Source organism: Spermophilus citellus (assembly GCF_964194105.1).
Source record: "Spermophilus citellus genome assembly, chromosome: 8".
Lineage (NCBI taxonomy): Eukaryota > Metazoa > Chordata > Mammalia > Rodentia > Sciuridae > Spermophilus > Spermophilus citellus.
This window is the reverse complement of record NC_138189.1, coordinates 43,838,324-43,861,077: the sequence shown is the minus strand read 5'-3', so window position 1 is coordinate 43,861,077 and position 22,754 is coordinate 43,838,324. Positions and strand designations below refer to the sequence as shown.

The 22,754-nt window shown below is 42.5% G+C and overlaps 1 pseudogene across 1 annotated transcript; it reads right to left on the bottom strand.

Annotated features, from left to right (window-relative positions):
- Nucleotides 1-21,938, bottom strand: LOC308654658 (interleukin enhancer-binding factor 2-like; annotated as a pseudogene). Its single transcript has 2 exons — nt 20,684-21,938; nt 1-143 (listed from the first exon to the last, which is right to left on the bottom strand). The product of its transcript is annotated as an interleukin enhancer-binding factor 2-like (transcript).
- Between the last annotated feature and the right edge of the window lie 816 nt (nt 21,939-22,754).

Genomic DNA, 22,754 nt, shown 5'->3' with positions numbered 1-22,754 from the left:
TCAAGGGCACTGCCCAATGGACGCCAGGGGCCATGGCTGAGAGCCCCCATTAGTGTAGGCCCGAGGGGAGTCATGCCGGCTCTGAGAACTCAGGCTGGAAGAGCCATCAGCATGCAGTCCCAGCCCCAGGGAGTCACAGGCACCTGACACCAAATGTGAGAGCAGCTGTGCAGATTGTACCCAGCAAAGTCATGGAGACTAGGCTGCCCAGATTCCGAAGGGCCCAAACCAGAAATTAATAACCATCATGTTATCTATCATGTGTGTCCAGAGGCTGTGGAGTTCCAGCAGTTTGTCCTGAGCATTAAGATTTAACATTTGGTGTGCTAGATTTCGGAATTGGTCAGGACCTATCATTCCTTTCTTCTCCTCCATTCCTCCCACCCCCTCTGATTGGAATGTCTATCCTACCCCAATCCCATCTTTGTGTTTTGGAAGCACATAACTTGTTTGATTTCGTAGGCTCCCAGCCGGAGGGAAATTTCCCTGGGGATGAATCATGCCTTGAATCTCATTCATCTCTGATGCAGATAAAACTTTGGACTTCAAGTTGCTGCTGGAATGACTTAAAACTTTGGGGGCTATGGGAATGAAATGAATGTATTTGCGCATGAGGAACTTCAAGGGGCAGAATGCCATGGTTTGAATATCCATGTATCACATGTTACAGTGAAATGACGATGCTCAGATAACTAGACTTGTATTAATAGTAGAATGCTCAGTAAATCTGGGGCCAAAGTTGTTTAAGCTTACACAACATTATTTTGATCATATGATAATAGTATGTATAACACTGGCTCTTTGCAATCACCAATAGCTGGGTCATTTAAATTGCCATGTTACCTACTTCCTCTAGGCAGTCTTGGTTTTTGCCTCCAAAACCAGTTTTAAGAAAAGGAAGTTTCATTTTCCTGTGTTGAAAATGGGAAAATGTCCGTATATGGCTTTTTAAAGTGATAAGCAGAAGTAGGTGGCCCATGAACTTTCTTCCTATAGAATTTAAATTATCTCAGGATCAAAAAGATTGAGAATCTATTCCAGGGCTCCTTTCACACGCTCTCCAAACACACAGTTAATATCAATTCTTGGCCAGTAGTCAAGTATTCTCTTAACCTTCCTTTATTGTTGTCCTTTTTTTTTTTTTTTTCTGTGCTGGGAAATGAATCCAGGGGCACTTTACCACTGAGTTTTAACCCTAGTCCTTTATTCATTTTTTACTTTTTGAGTCAGTGTCTTGATAAGTGGTCAAGGCTGCCCTGAACTTGGGACCCTCCTGCCTCAGACTCCTGAGTCACTGTAGAGTTGTGTGCCACTGTGCCTAAATAAGCTTCCTCCAGTTCTCATCCATAGTTGCTCTCTGACTTCGTACAGCCACATTTAAACTTATTGCATACACATCTAGATGACCCACACAATGAATGAGACTGAAGAAAAGGAACTTGGGAAAGAAACAACCTGTCCTCAGTTCCTCTTATTATACCCAGATCTAAGTCTCTGTTTTCACATTCTCCATGGTGTGGGGAAGCAATGTACCTACATGATATTTAGACATATGATTAATTGCATTTAAAAACAGTTAACAATAATTGATTGTATTAGACAGAAAGATTACATAATTCTCACATATCATGTTTAGATCACAGAGTTTTCTTTTTCTATGCTAAAAATGAGATAATATTCAACTTAAAATATGTCTAATAGTCACATTCACTATAGTATACTAAACTGTAGCATTGAAGTCACAGGCAAATTTTATGGAATCCTATGATTTAAAGAACTGCTTTTTTTTTTTTTTTTTAAAAACTCTCTTTCTTAGTACTCTGGCAGATACAAAAGTTGATTTTCTTATTGTGAAGAGGATCATGTTCATATGACATTTATGATAAAATTAGATAATTAGATTTTCATAGTTCTTGTGGCTTTGTTGTTGTTGTTGTTGTTTGTTTCCAAGTAAAATTAGATTTCCTTATATGTAGAAAGAATATTTGGGGAGGAAACACATCAGAACATTAACAAAATTAAATAAATATATATAAAATTTCTTTAAGGAGTATATGCTGTTTTGCTAATTATAATAAAATATGCCTTTCTAAAAATCGGGATGGAGGGGAGAGTAAGAAGAAAGATCATGAGTTTTAAAGCCACAGATGGAGGAAATCTTATTTGAACCACCAAACTCAAAAGCCAGAAATAGTCCACTAATAATTTTTTGTAGAAAGAACCAAATATGGTTCCTTCGTGGGATCCTTCCCGGCCAGCATTGGGACACAAGAGGGCAGTGGCTCCCTGAGAACCAGCTCCCAGTGTCTCAGGCAGCCAGCAGTTAGGTGAGGCTTCTAGTTGGGAGTTACATTTTACATTTCACTTGTAAACTCTTCCTTCCTTCCTTCCTTCCTTCCTTCCTTCCTTCCTTCCTTCCTTCCTTCCTTCCTTCCTCTCCTCCTCCTCCTCCTCCTCCTCCTCCTCCTCCTCCTCCTCCTCCTCCTCCTCCTCCTCCTTCTTCTTCTTCTCCTTCTCCTCTTCCTCCTCCTTCCTTCCTCCTCCTCTTTTTTTTTTTTTTTTTGGCAGTATTGGGGATTGAACCCAGGGTCTTGCTAAAGTGCTGAGTCTAGCCTCAAACTTGTTATCCCCTTGCCTCAGCCTCCCAAGTAGCTGGGATTACGGGGCTGCACCACTGTAGAAGGCTGTGAACAGTTTTTTAAGGCTCTTGTGCTTTGGTTCTTTGAAGATACCATTTCTGAGAATAAAGCTGAATGATGGTTCATTGAAGTAAACATGGGGGTTAGGGACCTGGGTAAAAAGATGGGGGAAAAAAAGACAAATTGAAGCAATTTTGCCCTCTTGGGTAGGATTAAGGAAAGGTCTCAGATGGTGGCTGGAAAAGCTGGGATTTGAAAAGCTGCCAGGGGAGGGTTCAAGGTCAGTTGACCAGAGTGAAGATAGCTCTGATGCTTCTGTGCATAATATGAGTTTATGAAGGTTTGCAGCCTTTGTTCTCTTGCACTTCTGCTTACAGTCCCCCTCTGGCTCATGGACTCTCATCCTGATGGGTACTTCTGCCCATGTATTACTTTAGACAATGCATAATAAGATCTAGTATTTGTTTAGTTGTACCGTTTACTAAATCTCTTATACTTTATAAAGCACTTTCATCTATGTTTTTTTGTTGTTGTTGTTCATGATTTAAAATGGGTTGACTTTTTACTCTGCTTTAATGATATTTATTATGAGCAATAAAAGCTCCACTATTAGTCAATAAAGCTAATATTAAAAAAAGAAACCTGAATGACTGGGATGACTTCACATTGGCCTGGCGACCCAGACCAGGCCCTGGCACAAGGTCCTGATGGGGCAGAGTGGGAGAGTTTGGCAACAAATTCCTTTTGAAAAGGAAAAACAAAGAGGCAGCATACAATCATCCCCCACTCAAGGCCTTCAGAGGCATCCATGCCCATCAAATCAGCAACAAAGGGCTTCGGACATTAGGAAAACAGCACACGGTGCATTATACAGCCCCTCCTCAGGCTTCTTGGCTTACAGCACAGACAAAAGAGAATAAATAAACAACTGACCAAAGGGTGTGCGTGAGGCAGGCAGAGTCGCTGTTAAGTAGAAATCATATCATCAGAAAATGGAATCACAGCACCTTGGATGTTTTATTTTTGTTTTGGGTACCGGGGATTGAACTCAGGGGCACGCAACCACTGAGCCACATCCCCAGCCCCATTTTGTATTTTATTTAGAGATGAGGTCTCACTGAGAGGTCTCACGAGGCTGGCTCTGAACTTGTGATCCTTCTGTCTCAGCCTCCTGGGCTGCTGGAATTACAGGTGTGTGCTACGAGGCCTGGCTTCATCAATCTCGTGTGTGTATGTGTGTGTGTGTGTGTGTGTGTGTGTATGTGCAGGCGTGCTAAAAGATTGAGCCCAGGGCCTAGTACATGCTAGGCAAGTGCTCTACCACTAAGGTACACCCCAGCACCCCACTTCCCATCAGTCTTTAAATAAACTATTGTTTCTACATGTTCTTCGTTTATCATGTGGATATTTCATAGAAAGGTAATGTAATAAGACAGAGATGGTAAATTCTAGGCAAGTTCCCAGGAAGACTCCCAACCTAAGGGGATTGTTACTAATTTATCATGACACATCTTCCCAGAGCCTGGCGTGGCCTTAGAATTCTCAACACAGCATGGCTGGCAGTCTACACAGGTTCATGGAATCGGGACGCGAGTGGAGGCCTACTGGGCTTCCCCACCTCAGCAGTATAACTCAGATAAGTTGACAATATGGCATTCCCTCGGCTGGGGTTTCAGAAGCCAGAAAGCTATGTATGACAAAGGCATAAGGAGAGGAGCTTAAAAGGTCCAGTTGGCTCTACATCACAACTTCACCTTAGGCTTTTTGCCTCTTATCATTTTAATCACAGAAGTAAGAAATCATCATGGCTGAACTATGAACTAATAACTCTAGGAGCATTTATCTAAAACAGAGGAATACTGTCAGGCCTTCATTCACCAACCCTGGAGACAGATAGTCTCCTATCCCCAGGTCAAGCAAAGCCTACACAGTGGACATGGAAGTGTTAGAAGGAAAAACATTGAGAGGCCACTTCCAAGAGAATTTTGATATGCCATTAAGAAAATAACTATTAAAGCAATGTTTCCTAAACATTAAGGGAGACTTTCTAGGTACTTTGATATTGCTTGGAGAGTTACCTATAATTTGATTTCTTCCTACATGAAAGTTAGCATAACCTCCCTGATAGAAAAGAACAGGAATCACGCAAACGAAAGTCCTTTAAAAAGAGTGGCAGCTACTGTGAAGATGGCATTGATTGTATTCGCACTCCCCCGCTACCCATAGGAGATTTTATTGATGCTGATGAGGGTGGGTTAGGAAAGGCCCCAGAACAGGGAGACTGGGTCAGTCAGTGCACATGGGGAGCAGATAAGGGCACATTCACTATTTTTTCCCCCAGGATTCTGTGGCTCCTTCCTTGGGAAAGGGAAAGATCCCAAGAACAGTGAGGCAGAGGTTAGAAGTGGCTGAGAGTCCGGGCTGGGGATGTGGCTCAAGCGGTAGCGCACTCGTCTGGCATGCGTGCGGCCCGGGTTCGATCCTCAGCACCACATACCAACAAAGATGTTGTGTCCGCCGATAACTGAAAAATAAATATTAAAAAAATTCTCTTTCTCTCTTAAAAAAAAAAAAAAAGAAGTGGCTGAGAGTCCCCCATCTGAGAGGAGGCACCACAGTGGGCAGCAACATCCTTGTGGAAAGCTACATGAACTTGTCAGTAGTGGGAAACTGGGAGGGAGGCACTGGTCTTGTGTCTTGGGGTGGGGTCCAACCTTGTCCTTGATGAACTCAAGAGAATACCTGGTCTTTCCAAGAAGAGCAGGGTCCTTTCCCTGCAAGCCTGCTTAAGGAGTATCAATCAATCAGATCAACCAATCAGAGAGTTTTCCCAAAGAATAATGATATTTATTTGGGAATTGCCTAGCATTGCAAGTTTTTAGTTTTGTTTTTTTTACACTACTCGGGGTTAAACCCAGGGACACTTTACCAGTGAGCTATATCCACAGTCCTTTTTTCTATTTTATTTTGAGGTAAAGTCTTGCTAAATCAAACTTATGATCCTCAAACTTATGATCCTCCTGTCTCAAGCTCTGGAGTTGCTGAGATTATAGCCATGCACCACGGCACCCAGCAAGAGGAAGTTTTTAATGAGGAAAATGAGGAGAATTACATCAGATATTTGGAAACAATAATCCTTGGCCACAGTGATTAATCACAAGAGTGGCATCAGTCCAAGGTTGAATTGACAGTTGCTGGGCAGATGTCCTTGCAATAGTGCTATTTGTACAAGGTTGAGGTGGCCTCTCTGCAAGCCTGTGGTTCTGGCAGAGTCTTTTGTGATAGTCAGTATCAGGCAATCATCCATGAGAACCATTCCTTCATAACCTCTCCGTTTTATTTATTTATTTATGCATGTTAGGGTTGACACAAGTCACTCCATTTTGATTCTGACAACTTTCACTTTTTTTTTTCCCTCCTACAGGAGAAACAGGTATTCAGAGAAGGCCTTCAGAGATGCCCCTGGCAAGGGAGAGCCAGAACTAGTCCATAAGGCACAGCTGGTGACATACAAGGTGCCAAGGACAACTAGGTGGGGGCAGGGGCACACTCCAATATGAGCTCCAGGATCACAGGAAGACCTAGGACCACCCAAGCCTGACTGGGAAGGGGCATTGAGGATAGCCAGGACAGCCTCAGCTGACGCTTCCTGAACGTCCCCCGTGGGTCAGCGGCCTAGGTAGAGCAGGGTGCATGTGCTTGGCCAGTGCTTATTCTGCCACAATGTGATGGTGCTTGACCAATCTCTCAAAATGTCAGACTAGGGTCTCAGGGCCTTCTTGGTATCCACAGGAGGATGGGTGCATCAGAACTGTGGTGATGCATTCTGGATGCTACTTGTGCTACACATTCTCATAGAAGGGTGTAATGGCATTGGAGAAAGGGATGATGAAGATGTAGGTCTGGGGGTATAAGAGTGTGTGGAGGTGGCCAAACCTTCCTGCCCTCAGGTTCAGGTGCACTGTGCTCCTTTAGCTGTGCTCTGGGTGCCATGATTATTGGACACCGTAGGGATGTACTCCTTGGGGAAGATGTTGGTTGTGTGGTAGAGAACCGGCATGTCTGTCCCACAACCCCTCACCCACTTCCACAAGTCTAATGCACTGCACGGTGGGTGCATTAGTCAGGTTTTCATTGCTGGGACCGAAATTCCCCATCAGAACAACTTAAAGGAGGGAAAGTTTATTTTGGCTCATGGTTTCAGAGATTCAATCCATGGTTGGTTGACTCCATTGCTCTGGGCCTAAAACATCAGGGCAGAAAAGCACTGCAGAGGACAGCTGTCAGCTCATGGTTGCTGAGAAGCAGTGAGGGCACCAGGGAAGATGTGGTACACCCCAGTGACCACCTCCTCCAGCCACACCCCACCTGTTACCACCCAGTCAGTCTACTCAACCTAGGATGGGCTGATTAGGTTACCGCTTTCATAATGCAATCCCTTCACCTCTGCATATTGCTACATTAACACCAGGAGCTTTGGGGGAACACCTCACACTGAAACCATAAAAAAGAGGCAATGCCTCTTTCTCTTCTGAGCCCCTCTGGATGCAGTGACTTGGTACCCTCCTGCAGAGGGAGAGTTGGGAGGTACCAGCAGCAACTCTAGACTGGAGTGAGTCGGTTCTATTCTTGGTCTGGTATTTAACCTATTAAAGCAACACTTTCAGAGCAGAGTATACATTTTGAATTATTCTTTCCCCAAAAGATAGATGTAGACATGAAAGAGCATTATCAGAAATTCATACTAGGGGCTGGGGATGTGGCTCAAGCGGTAGCGCGCTTGCCTGGCATGCGTGCAGCCGGGGTTCGATCCTCAGCACCACATACAAACAAAGATGTTGTGTCCGCAGAGAACTAAAAAATAAATATTAAAATTCTCTCTCTCTCTCTCTCTCTAAAAAAAGTTGGAATATTGGTCATTTCTCTAAATCCAGCTCCTCTGTCTTAAAAAAAAATTCATACTAGGTTGATAGAAAGAGGAGTGGGTCCATATTGGGCCAAGGCAGAAATATTTACATTAGCTTCATGTCTTTAAAGTTTTTCCTATTCCTTAATGAGGATGGAATGGGAGTACCATTCAGAATTTATGGTATTTTTGGTTTTGTAATACTCAGACACATTTATGCATTATTATTATTATTATTATTATTATTATTATTATTATTATTATTATTTTGTTACTGGGAGTTGAGCCCAGGAGCACTTTATCACTGAACTACTTTTTGGAGACAGGGGCTCACTAAATTGCTGAGGCTGGCCTTGAACTTGTGGTCCTCTTGCCTCAGCCTCCCAAGTAGCTGGGATTACAGGTATGGGCTACCACACCTGTCTTGATAATGTATATTTTTAATAAATTCCTTGGACAGGTTGATGCTGCTGATTATGGGACACACTATGGGAGCCACTGCTGTAGAAAGTTGTCTGAACCTCAGAGTCCAAGGTTGAAAAGTTGGGAGACCAGATTACAGCACAAGGTAAGCAGCCCCTCCAGAAACAGCTTCCTAACAAGAAGCCTTCCTGAATAGGGCCCTGTGTTGGTTCACTACGGCTGCCATAACAAAGGAGACCACAGACTGAGGGGCTTAAACAACAGAAATGTGCTTTCTCACAGTGCTAGTGTTCAGACATGTGTCCATAGGGCCGGTGTCTTCTGAGGCCTCTCTTGGCCTGTGGATGGTCATTGCCTCCCTGTGTCATCACATGGTCTCTCCTCTGTTCCTTTCTGTATCAGATTTCTTCTTCTTGTGAGAATGCCAGTCATGTTCAATTAGGACCCATCCTAACGACTTCATTTTAATTTCATTAAAAGCTCTTTAAAGACTCTATCTCCAAATACAGACAGTCACATTGTGAGGAACTGAGGATAAAGACTTTAACTAAAGAATGGGGGGGGGGTTGGCACAATAAAGCCTATTAGAGGCCACCCGCATACAACTCTTCAAAGTTTTTCCAAGGTCTTTTACCATTAATAAAATATATATTTAAGAAGATTCTGGACTGGGGTTGTGGCTCAGTGGTAGAGAGCTCACCTGGCACGTGTGAGGCCCTGGATTCATCCTCAGTACCACATAAAAATAAATTAGTAAGGGCTAGGAATGTGGCTCAAGCGGTAGCACGCTCACCTGGCATGCGTGCAGCCCGGGTTCGATCCTCAGTACCACATACAAACAAAGATGTTGTATCTGCCGAAAACTAAAAATAAAATAAATATTAAAAAATTCTCTCTCCTCTTTCTCCTCTCTCTCTCTCTCTTTAAATAAAATAAATTAGTAAAATAAAGGTATTGTGTCCAACTACAAGTAAAAAATAAATATTAAAAAAAGAAGATTCCACCCTAAGCCCTCACTTAAATCTTTTGATTGACTCAAACTTTGAAAATATATATTTTTAAGACTATTCCACAGAGAAATGCAAATCAAAACCACCCTAAGATACCATCTCACTCCAGTAAGATTGGCAGACATTAGGAAGTCCAACAACAACAAGTGCTGGAGAGGATGCGGGGAAAAGGGTACACTTGTTCATTGTTGGTGGGACTGCAAATTGGTGCAGCCAATTTGGAAAGCAGTATGGAGATTTCATGGAAAACTGGGAATGGAACCACCATTTGACCCAGCTATTCCCCTTCTCGGTCTATTCCCTAAAGACCTAATAAGAGCATGCTACAGGGACACTGCTACATCGATGTTCATAGCAGCACAATTCACGATAGCAAGATTGTGGAACCAACCTAGATGCCCTTCAATAGATGAATGGATAAAAAAAATGTGGCATTTATACACAATGGAGTATTACTCTGCATTAAAAAATGACAAAATCATAGAATTTGGAGGGAAATGGATGGCATTAGAGCAGATTATGCTAAGTGAAGCTAGCCAATCCTTAAAAAACAAATGCCAAATGACTTCTTTGATATAAGGGGATTAACCAAGGACAGGGTAGGGATGAAGAGCTTGAGAAGAAGATCAACATTAAACAGGGATGAGAGGTGGGAGGGAAAGGGAGAAAGAAGGGAAATTGCATGGAAATGGAAGGTGATCCTCAGGGTTATACAAAATTACATATAAGAGGAAATGAGGGGTAAGAGAAGAATAATACAAGGGGGAGAAATGAATTACAGTAGAGGGGGTAGAGAGAGAAGAGGGGAGGGGAGGGGAGAAGAGGGGAGGGGGGATAGTAGAGAATAGGATAGACAGCAGAATACATCAGACACTAGAATGGCAATATGTAAATCAATGGAAGTGTAACTGATGTGATATAGCAATCTGTATACGGGGTAAAAATGGGAGTTCATAACCCACTTGAATCAAACTGTGAAATATGATATATTAGGAACTATGTAATGTTTTGAACAACCAACAATAAAAAAAAGAAAAGAAAGAAAGAAAATATTACTAATCTAAAAAAAAAAAGACTATTCTAGCTTCAAACTTGATTGCATCACATAATATCTAAAAGCTCTGTGATATCTCTGTGCTTGGCATTTGGCACTGTCCAGGGCATCCCATTATTTCTATTAAGATCTATTGGACACAAAAATTTTCATTTGATGGTGGCTGCTTTTCTTAGCTTATTTTCAGAACTAAAACATCTGACAGTGGGTAACTCACAGATTTACTTATAGAAAAACTTATATAGATTTTTCCTCCTCACTTTTTTTTAACTTTTTTTTAAGAGAGAGTGGGGGGGGGGAAGAGAGAGAGAGAGAGAGAGAATTTTTAATATTTATTTTTTAGTTCTCGGCGGACACAACATCTTTGTTGGTATGTGGTGCTGAGGTTCGAACCCGGGCTGCACGCATGCCAGGCGAGCGCGCTACCGCTTGAGCCACATCCCCAGCCCCTCCTCACTGTTTTAGAGGCTGGCAAATTCAATAGCATGGCCCTGGCATCCCATGAGGCTTCCTGCTGCATTATTACATGGTGGATGGCATCACATGGCACAACAGAATGAGTACAGCAAAGAGCTCAACTTTACAACAAAGCCATTCTCTAGACAACCCAATAATCCAACAATCCATGAATGGATTAATCCATTCATGTGGGTAGAGCCCTTATGACCAAGTCATCTTCCAAAGATCCTACTTGCAAATGCCATTAACATGTGAATTCCGGGATTAGGTTTCCAACATATGAAATTTGTGAGACACATGCAAGCCACAGCACTTGTTGAACATAGAGTATATGGAGCTAATAATCTCATGGGAACAGTGCCACAGTTTCTGACCCCCAAGTCCAGGTGCGTCTGCCTGCCTTCCTTCCTTCTTTCCTTCCTTTTTTCCTTCCTTCCTTCTTCACTGTCTCCCTCTCCCTCTCCTTCTTTCTCTCTCTTACCTCCCTCCACCCCTCTGTATTTCTTTCTTCAGTACTGGGGATTGAATCCAAGGCCACACACATGCTAGGCAAGCACTCCACCACTGAGCTATACCCCCAGCCCTTTCTGTTTTAGTTTGAGACAGAGTATCCCTTGGTTGGCCAGGTTGACCTCAAATTTTCAATCTTCCTGCTTTAGCCTCCTTAGTAGAAGGGATTATAGACACTGCACTGCACCTAGTGGGATACATCATCTCATGTGAACTACTTTTTGGAGACAGGGGCTCACTAAGTTGCTGAGACCAGCCTTGAACTTGTGATCCTCTTGCCTCAGCCTCCCAAGTAGCTGGGATTACAGGTATGGGCTACCATACCTGTCTTGATAATGTATATTTTTAATAAATTCCTTGGACAGGTTGATGATCATGGGACACATTGTAGGAGTCACTGATGCATATTTTATTTTATTTTTTTTTAAGAGAGAGAGAGAGGAGAGAGAGAGAGAACTTCAATATTTATTTTTCAGTTTTCGGCGGACACAACATCTTTGTTTGTATGTGGTGCTGAGGATCGAATCCGGACAGCATGCATGCCAGGCGAGCGCGCTACCGCTTGAGCCACATCCCCAGCCCCACTGATGCATATTTTAAAGATGTAAAGAATGTTTTAAATTTGAACTCCCCATGAATATTCTGGAATATGAGTGTTGTACAATGGTGATCATTTATTTATTTATTCAGCATCCTTTTCATGGGGATGAGGCTAGGTGCTTTGAATATGATAAATAAAGACCAGACAGGATTATGTAGTGATTAAGACACATTCTGGAGTCAGAGTGTCTGGCTTCAAATTCCAACTCTGCCATTTATTAATTTAGCAAGTTGCTTAATTACCTTGTGCCTCAGTTTCCTCACCTTTAAAAGGGGAGTAATAATTGCAGCTATCTGATAAAGGACACATAAGGATTAACCTTGGTGAGAAAGCAGAGAACACAGTCTGACACATGGTAAATGTTTTATTTATGTTGTCATCTAAATATGCCAGCCCTTGTCTTGCAGAAGCTTACAGTACTGGGAAGTAGACAGACACATAAAGAAGTAAATTTCAAAGCGATATAGAGTAGGGAATGTTCTAATGACGGCATGAGTGAAATGCTGCAGGGGAAACACAGTAGCCTCCCTGGGGGTTGGACAGCTTGTGTTTCCCATGTACAGTTTCCCTCTAGAACCATGCTGGAAAAAATCCAGCAAGTTTCTATCCTTCCTTTTTATAACTGCTCCTAGGAAAACAAACTCCATTACAGTAACATATAATTACCGCAAATGTTTTTCAAAAACCTTTCTACCAAGTTTAAATGATAGTGAAACTTGTTTAGGGGGCCACCTGTTTGAACTTTATAGGGTACAGGAAACAATTTATGTGAAGATAGGATTGGGCAACTGTCCCACTGTTGGAAACCCTGGGTGGGGCACCATGTGAATCACAAACAGCAGTGCCCGCATATGCAGGTGGCCAACTCCCATTGGCATGAGACTTTCTCACTTTTAAAACTGGAGGCCTACATTCTGAGAGCACTCCTCAGTCTCAGGCAAAAGTTTAAACTTGTTACAACCGTTTTGATAAGAAATGGAAGCTTAAAAAGAAAACATAGCTATGAATTAGGCTGCTTCATTTCAAGAGCACAAGCAGAGTTAAGATCAATGGATGTTTTCTGCCTGTCAATGAAGTGGACCCTCATGTTCATCCTTGATAAGCTATGATCTGATTCGGGGAACAAGTAAATGGAGGTAAAAACTGGTACACACTTATATCACATATTAGTTCAAGGCAATAAGAGAAACACTGTTCCAAAGTGACCACTGACCAAATCAATTTTCCACTCCAGAAATGCTATGGGAATGGAGTTCAGAGGAAAGAAGTGCTCTCACTGGGACTGGGGTATTCATGGAAAACTTAACGAAATGGCTACACCTTCCAATTGTCCAGAAAAACTGAGGGATTTTGGTGGATGGATGAAGGGAGGTACATTCCAGGTGGATTCTGCAGCCTACCTTCTATTTTAGTTATTTAAACATTTGTTTAACACTCAGCCTGGAAATTATTGAAGAAAGGAGACTAATATACTTTTCATATCTTCATACAGATTATTTCTCTGAAAGAAATCAATAGAAACACTCTGCTATGTTTTACTTATCTCATGGCAGGCAGTCTTAAAGCAATCTTAAAAAAATAAAATAAAATTAGAAATAACCAAAAACATTAATTTAATTCTTAATAATGTTCAAAGATTGGTTTACTTAGTGAAATATTTTTCAAATATATTTTCTGTATTTCCTCTTTATGCTTGATTTTAATAAATGCCCGGGGCAGACCTACAGGAGGGAGGAGGAGCCGAGGGCAAACACAGGGACAGAACAGGGCTCTGCAGCAGGAGGTGGTGGAGGGAGAACAGAAATGCAGTAGATGAAGTGCATATTCATCTGGCGCTTTGCAGGACCATACATTCTTTTTTTTTGGGGGGGGGTACTGGGGATTGAACTCAGGGGCCCTCTACCACTGAGCCAAATCCCCAGCCATATTTTTTGTATTTTATTTAGCGACAGGGTCTCACTGAATTGCTTAGCACCTCGCTTTTGCTGATGCTGGCTTTGAACTCATGATCCTTCTGCCTCAGCCTCCTGAGCTGCTGGGATTACAGGCATGTGCCATTATGCCCAGCAATGTATTCTTTAAAGTATGGGTTGACAGACATCTAACAACTACTCTGTCTTGTGTGAAGAAACACATTTCCCTCTATTTACTAATCCAAATCTAACTCTGTTTTGTTTTTTTATTTGTATAATAAACCATCATAAAACTCAATATGGCTTTCTTTTATTTATTTTTAATTTATTTTTCAGTGCTGAGGATTAAACACAGGGCTGCAAGGATGCCAAGCAAGTGCTCAACCACTGAGCCACACCCCCAGCCCTTACTGTGGGCTTTCTTGCAGCAGGGTGACCTCAGGGTAGTTACCTTCCCATATAGCCACTAATTCCCTCCACAGTGCCAAAGCAAAGCTTCCAGGCCTTCTGAAGTCCTAGCACCTGACTGGCACAGTATCCCCCATTCTGCCTCATTCAACTAATTAAAGCAGGATATAGGGCCATGGAGATTCAAAGGGAGGAGAACACATAGTGCAGTGTGGCTTTTCAGGAGTCACCAAAGTGACAGCCTATCATATTGCTTCTTTAGGCTTTGATTGCCGATTTCTTCAGTCAAAAGCTTCTTTCAGAACACAGAGATTTTAGGCAACATTTAACTTTATGCACCTCTGCTTAGAAGGAAAGGGCAGCCAGCAATCTCCCCACTTGGAAAACAGAACCTGAACAGGAAGTTAGGTCTATTGAGTCCTAAAAGGGACATCTGTGTACACACAGATCAGGGCCCTGAAACCGAGTGGGGCCCCAAGCTAGCACAGAGTTATTTGGAAAGGGAATGTGGTGTTTGGATTTGGATATAAGAGCTGCTGTGTCTGTCCTGCAGGACAGCCCGGGGCTGTTGCTCACATCTTCCTGGAGAGCACTGGAAACAGAGAACGGGCCTCTTCATCATCCACGGTGCTGGCTGCTGCATCACTGGACATTTGAGAACTCCCAGGAGTGAAGTCAGACCCAGCAAGATTGGGAAGATTTGAGGTTTGGAGCGTCATCATGGTTTCCTGAGTTAGCTGATGCCAGATGAATTTTTACCAAGTGTGATACTAAAGAGTTTCATGTGACTATTGGCAACAACTTTGCATGATTCTTTGTCTCTCCCTTGCTGCCCTTTTCTTCTTGACATAAAGTGCAGAGAATTGATTTAAACACAATACGAATTTCAGAATCCCATATCAACACTCTGTGCAGGGTCCTCCTCTCTTTAAAAATTTACTTTTCTATGGTAAATAGCTATCAGACTGATAGTGCAGTTTTGAACACACAGGGTTATAACAGTCAAATCTTTAAACTGCAGTGAACTCCTGAGAATGAATAAAACACTCCAAAATTTGAAAAAAAAAATTTACTTTTCCCTGTCCATACCAGGCACCCACTCCCACTACCTGCCTCCTGCAGACATCCTAATCTTTGGTTGTGGAGATGTGCTCTTTAATAGTCATGTGCCACATAATGACTATTGGGTCAATGACAGACCACATATGTGATGGAGGTCCCATAAAATTCGATCACTTAATGATATCATAGTCATCTTAGCTTGTGTAAGTATCATCCATGGTATTTGCACAATGATGCATTTCTCAGAATGTATTCCTATCATGAAGTGAGGGATGACTGGGCACATATTCCTCTAATATATAGAGTGATGCTGTGTGTGCTTCACATACTAAAGGGACAGTACTATGGGGACTGCCAGGTCATTTCCCCCTTTTAGAGAGCTTTAGAGATGTTCTGTTCAACAACTTCTGCTTCCATCTTGTCAGCCAAAAGTTTGCTACTTGCCTACTCGTATCCACCTAAGAGGCTGGTAAAAGTCATATTTTAGAGCAGAACATACTTATATTTACAGTAAAGTAAGGGTTTTATTAGTAAGAAAGAAGGGAAGTCTTTGTCAATTCAGGCTGCTATACTAAATTAGCATTCACTAGGTGGCTGAGAATTCCAAGATCAAGGCCAGGGCAGAGCCGATGTCTGGTGAGGGCCCGCTTCCTGGTTTGCTACCTTCTTGGGTACTCACAGGGCAAAGAACAGAGAAAACAAACCCATGATTTGTCAATGGAGCCCATGAAGAAAAGTAGATTCTCTTCTTACTGCTTGAGAGGACTTGACTAAACAAGGAGATGAAGGGCTACTTGGGAGTCCATCTTTCTGGAAAATTCTAAGACACATTTTCAGATTCTGCCTCTCTCAGCTTTGCAGAACCATGAGTTGCTTTGCCTTGGAGAGTGAGAGCTGTTTCCCCCAGTGACTGGATTTAGTTCAGCCGTGTCTTTTTTGGGGTACCAGGGATTGAACCCAGGGCTGAGCCACATTCCCAGCCCTTTTTATATTTTATTTTGAGTCAGGATTTTTGCTAAATTGCACAGGGCCTCACTAAATTGCTGAGAATGGCTTTGAACTCGAGATCTTCCTGCCTCAGTCTCCTGAGCCACTGAGATTACAGGCATGTGCCACTGTGCCCAGTTCAGTGGTGTTTTCTCAACAGAAAACCCAAGTCTCCAAGTTGCTTGCCTCCACACAGTCCATTCTAAGGAATCTGCCTTATCCCATTGCTCCTGGCAATTGGGTTTATGTACCTTATTGCTTATATGCACGATGGTCCCACAATTACAGTTTCTCTGCATCACACGCCCAGGAAACAAGTTGGTGAGCTGGTGCATGCCCCAGGATTTACTTCTTCTGCTGTTCATCTCAACTTTCTTCTTCCTTCAAGAAAGCTTCACACCTTCCAAGACAGAACATTCTGAGACACATTTTCTTGACTGCTGCCAAGCAGGCCAGGACAATTCCCACGACACCAGTGACTAATGTGAGGGAGGGACGGGGGAGGGGAACATCTCTGTTCTCTTTTCCAAATTCCTCCCACGTCCTGTTCCACATCTTGTTCTTGCACAGATACAGTGGGCCCTGGGCAGAACTGCAAAGTCCCCAAAGAATCTGCTCTCCATTCTGTCTCTTTTACCAACTTAAGGAATCCCCTTTCCCAATCTCTAGGTACCTGTTGTTATTGACCTCTCCTTCCAACAACTACTTATTTAAAACAAACAAACAAAAAACACTCCTCTTTGGGGCACTCTAAGGGGAGTAGGCTAATTGCAACACAAAGTATTTCTTTACCTAAATATACTTCTATTTTAGCAAGGAATAAAATCATAAGTTAAAGGAATAGAAGATGGGTTGACCGTGGAATGTCAGGCATCTCCAGCAACAGTGGATGGGTAAGATTTGCAGGGATCTGCTTGGGTCTCTAAAATCACACCATAGAGGCAGAGGAAAAATCCAACTGCATTCAAATTAGTCCTGTCTGCAGGCTTGAGGAAAACAATGTCTGATTTGATTTGGGGTTAAATCCTGCACTGATTCTTCAGCACTGGGAGGAGTTATCTGTAAGCTTCTAACTTTATAATTTTCAGTGATGATTAAACAAAAGTGTTGTTATGGTTTGAATCTATAATGTCCCCCAAAGGTCATGGATAAAGGCTTAGTCTCCAAGCTGTGGCACTATAGGGAGGTGGTGGAAAGTGTAGGAGGCCCGGCTTAGTTGGAAGAGATGGGGAGGGGGCATGCTTTTGAAAGGTATATTTTTGTCCCTGGACCCTCCCCCTAGTGCCCACCCCTCTTCTTCATGCTTTCTGGCCCCAATGAGATGAGCAATTTTGTTCCACCACATCCTTCTTGTTTCTTGCCATAATGTTCTGCTTTATCACAGGCCTCAAATCAATACACTGAAAATTCTGAAATTGTGAGTTAAAATAGATCTTTTTTCCAAGTTGATTTCTCAGGCTTTTTGTCACAGCAATGCAAAATGGACTAACACAGGTATCCACTGGAATTTTCCATAGGCTACCTCCTTACAATACCTACTATCTCCTCTTCTCTGTCTAAAACATATATGAAGCCTGACTCAAAGGATTGTACCCATATGTCAGCTTGCTTCACCCAGGCTGCTTGTTAATGTTAGATTTATTCTGCTTGAATAGACATTAAATGGATGAATCATATATCATGGCCCTCTGTATTTCAGGCCTTATGATAGGTGCTGAGGAGTGTGAAATGAAAAGACCCGGTCCCTACCATGAGGAGTATATAGTCTAGTGGTAGATAGTCAAGTGCCTAGGTAAAACAACTATTGTAGCCCAACAAATTTTAATATACATACTTGGTAAGAAACAAAGTTTTTATATTTTATGCTGTTAAGGAAACTTAAAAAATTTTCTTTGAGATGGTCATTGACCCTAGGGCCTTGCACACGCTAAGCACACACTCTACCATTGAACTTCACCCCCAGGCCCGTAAGCTTGATTTTTTCACTTGGGCCCCCATCCCACCTGGTGGCAGTCATGTAATCTTAGCCAACAGGGCTTTCTCAGCCAAACTCTTGTCTCTCCTCTCCACCCTAGGGTTGCCTCTCAATTCAGAGAGCTATGTCAGTCCATTCTGAGGAGAGGACAGAGTAGTTGGTAGATGGCCACAGACTATCTGAACCTTGGTTTTTCTTTGTCTTTCCCAATGGAATCACCCAAGGCGTTCATTTGCTAGACGACCCAGGTGATTATCTGCTGCCGTGATCTTCCTTCCTAATCATACGTCTTCCTCAGGCTCACCTGCTCTCTCAGGTACTTCCACTCTCCAGGGCGTGGGGACTACTTGGCTCCGTGTACACTGACCCTAAGACTTCAGGAGAGGCAGTGGGACTGTCACGGGTGCTCATGGCTTCAACTCACCTTCAACTGCTACCCGAGCCCATTCCATGACAGATACGGGAGACTGGTGTTTAGGAACAGACTTTCTGCACTCTAAGCAACCTCAGCCAACATGCAGTTTCTGTTAGATTCCCTTCACTCCACCTCCAGACTTGGTGTGGGGCAGGGTACCTATCAGAATTGTTCTTTTTTTTTGGCATCCAGCATTGAACCCAGAGGTGCTTAATCACTGAGCCACAACCCCAGCCCTTTTATATATTTTATTTTATTTGGGGGGGGTGTACCAGGAATTAAACTCAGGGGCACTCAACAACTGAGCAATACCCCCAGCCCTATTTTGTATTTTATTTAGAGACAGGATCTCATTGAATTGCTTAGTGCCTCACTTTTGCTGAGGCTGGCTTTGAACTTGAGATCCTCCTGCCTCAGCCTCCTGAGCCATGGGATTACAGGTGTGTGCCACTGTGCCCTGCTCAGAATTGCTTTTGTTTCTCACTCCTGTCTGGGGAAGCTTTACTTCCTCTAGAGTAGGGAAAACTCACTCCTATATAAGCATGCATTCTTCTAAATTCACTGATGATGGAAATATCTTCATGACCTAACTGTTTTGTGTATGTGATTTTAGCTTCTGTTACTCAAAAACCAGATTCTGATACTAAAAGGAAAGGACATTGAGCAGGGCAGAGAGGATAGCATATGCAAATATAGGGAGGCCTAACATATTTGGGGAAGTTACAAAAAATTCGGTATTTCTGGAACATACATTTTTTTTTTTTTTTTTTTTTTTTGCAGCAAGGAGGGATTTATAGGCATCTGAGACTGGTCTAAGAAAAGAACGTTTAGGTGGAGTGGGAATATATGTTGCCCTGAACAGGAAGTTACTGAAATGAGCAGAGGATTGTCTGAGAGAAGTGCTTTGGAGCTCTGCGGTGGATGGGTGGCCATGGTCTGGGAGTGAAATCATGGAGACCAGTAGAGGAGGCTGATGTTTGCCACGAGAGAAGAGATTCAAACTCTGAAAAAAGAAGGCAACAATGGTAGGGAAGAAAAGGCAAAGGCAAAGTGCTGGCTAGGATGTGGAGAAAAGGGTACACTTGTACATTGCTGGTGGGACTGCAAATTGGTGCGGCCAATTTGGAAAACAGTTTGGAGATTCCTGGGAAAGCTGGGAATGGAACCACCATTTGACCCTGCTATTGCCCTTCTCGGACTATTCCCTGAAGACCTTAAAAGAGCATGCTACAGGGATACTGCCACATCGATGTTCATAGCAGCACAACTCACAATAGCTAGACTGTGGAACCAACCCAGATGCCCTTCAATAGATGAATGGATAAAAAAATGTGGCATCTATACACAATGGAGTACTATGCAGCAATAAAAAATGACAAAATCATAGAATTTGCAGGGAAATGGATGGCACTAGAGCAGATTATGCTTAGTGAAGCTAGCCAATCCCTAAAAAACAAATACCAAATGTCTTCTTTGATATAATGAGAGCAACTATGAACAGAGCAGGGAGGAAGAGTAAGAAGAAAAGATTAACATTAAACAGAGACATGAGATGGGAGGGAAAGGGAGAGAAAAGGGAAATTGCATGGAAATGAAGGGAGACCCTCATTGCTATACAAAATTACATATAAGAGGTTGTGAGGGGAATGGGAAAATAAACAAGGAGAGAAATGAATTACAGTAGATGGGGTAGAGAGAGAAGTTGGGAGGGGAGGGGAGGGGGGATAGTAGGGGATAGGAAAGGTAGCAGAATACAACAATTACTAATAGGGCATTATGTAAAATTGTGGATGTGTAACCGACGTGATTCTGCAATCTGCATTTGGGGTAAAATTGGGGGTTCATAACCCACTTCAATCTAATGTATGAAATATGATATGTCAAGAGCTTTGTAATGTTGTGAACAACCAATAAAAAAAATACCTAATTTCATTTATTTTTTAATAGCACTCAATACATATGGATAAACACTCATCTTCATTCCAACACTATATTGATGACAGAAAATTGGATGAAAAAAGAAACATTTTTTTTTCCTACTAGGAAGTACTTTAATCGTTTTTCTTAGAAAAAAAAATGTCCAAACACCTAACAGTTCACATTTCAACAACAGAGTAATGGTTGAGTGGGATGTTTAGGAGTTGGGATTTGGGAATATAAGGAAGAAATGTTGTTATCCTGCTTCATTATAGATGGATGGCATAGATTTATAAACAGGAGATTTTGGGCTGCTAGGACAGTATCAAAACCAATGGAATGACAGATCTTTCTATAGAGTTTCTTTCCTGATGTTTCTTCTATTCCACAGAAATGCACCATACAAAGCCCAGTAGCAGATAGCTTAGGATCTGGTCTTCCCCTTGAGTAGGAATGGGACTGAAGGGAAGAAAGATCACTCTTGAGTTCCATACTTTCCTCTTCCTCTCCTTGAGGTGGTTCTTCTGTATTCTCCTCCTCTTCCTCTCCTTCCTTCTTCTCAGGTGGCTTCTTGTAAGCCTTTTCTGAAGGTGTCACTATCACTCCATCCCAGGTAGATATTTCAGAAGCAAGATAGCTGGCATTACCCTCCAGGCCAAGGATCTTCCTAAAGGCACCGTGTGAGAGGATTTGAACCAGAGTCTGAGCTGTGTAGCAGACCATATCCTGCTGTTCCAGGGTCATGACTGTATGTACTCTGAAGTTGCTGCTTTCACAGGGGTCAGTGATACCCACTGATCCTGGAAGAAACAGTCCTGCAGCCAGAATCTGCAAGCAACACCTGTATGCCACATTTAGGGCCAAAGGCTGTCTGGTGGGGTTATTCATCACAGCATAGTGCCCAAGTAGGTCAAGGACCCAGGGTGTGAGGGGCTCAAAGCCAGGAAAACGAATCCTTAAGTCCTTCAGCAGTCTGATGAGAACTTTAACTGTGGACTGAGAAGCATTTTCCTCAAACCATCGGGCATGTCAGATGGCTGCTAAAGCACTCTGCAACACCTTGATATCCAAGTGGAGTTCCGGGTCCAGTTTTCAGAGATTGGGTGGCACTGTCGTAATCAGAATCTTCACTGTAGCATCAGAAGAACTGATTTCAAAACCAGTTTCATGGTCAGCATGGTCAAAACTTCAGATGGATCCTGTGCTCTTAAACTTTCCACAACTTTGTTCTCCAGGGCAGCAACAGCTTCCAATGTTGGCAGAATCTTTAGTATTACCACCAGGTCAGCTACATTGTGTCCTGTAGTCATTGTTCCCTTTTTATATGATCCTACCTGTCGGACTTCTTCAATTTGCACTTCAAATGTCCCAGGAGCCACAATCAAATTGTCGATCACATTGTTTATTTTTGTCACCAGAGAAAGGATTGAGGCCTGTTCAGCAGAATTGGGAGCAAGGTCCTGATTCCTCTTCAGCAAGGCTTCACTGAAGGAAGTTTCATCAGGTGCTGGCTTGACTTGAGGGAAGGCCATTTCACACAAATAGAAATAGAATGGGATATGTGGCACGAAGGGCCTGAACCCTCCTCCTGGTCCCCCTCTGGAACCAAAGCTCCCACCGCAACCACGGCCTCAGTCACCCCTCATGGTTCCCTTAATCCTGGACCAAGAAACATTTCTGATTTAACTATTTTTATTTGTTTTATATAGGAATGTTGCATATAGTCATAGCAATGAAAATATTCAAGAAAGGCCCATCTAGTAATGTATAACCAGATGAAAGTTTCCAATTTCTACATGTTTGTATTGGGAATAACCAAAGTTGCCTAAATTTGAGTACTATTTCTTTAAATGGATTAGTTTAAGTGTTGTTTTGAAGTAATCAATTGTTTGACTTTTAAAATTAAAGAGGAACAATTTACCAAGGGAAAAAAAAAAAAAAAGAAAAGGCAAAGGCAGATCCGAGAAGTGTTTTCAGGGTTAAAGGAGAAGAATTGATTGTTGGAATATGGGGTCTGAGGAATTTTGGATGATTCTCAGATTTCTGGTCTCAACGTTTGAGTAGATGGATAGGATGTTCATTGAGACAGGGGAAGGGTGAAGAAAACTCGGTCTTCAAGGGAGGATGAGGAGCTCAGATTTGGACATAGCAATTCGAGATACTTCCAGAACATCTGTTTGGAAACATCCAATAGGCAGTTGGTGACATGGGCTTGGAGTTCAAGAGAAAGGCTGGCATTAGAGGTTAAGAGTTGAAACTCATCTGCATATGGTTAGTAGATGAAGACACAAGAAAGAAAAATTTACCCAGAGGAAATAAATAGCATCAAAAGAAAAAAGTGCCAAGGTGGTGGTGGGGGGGACAATAACTGCTCAATGTAGGAGGTATCTAGTAGAAGAGAAGCTTGCATGAAGAGAGATGAGGTGACACCTGCCTGTAATCCCAGCAACTAGGGAGGCCAAGTCAGGAGGATTC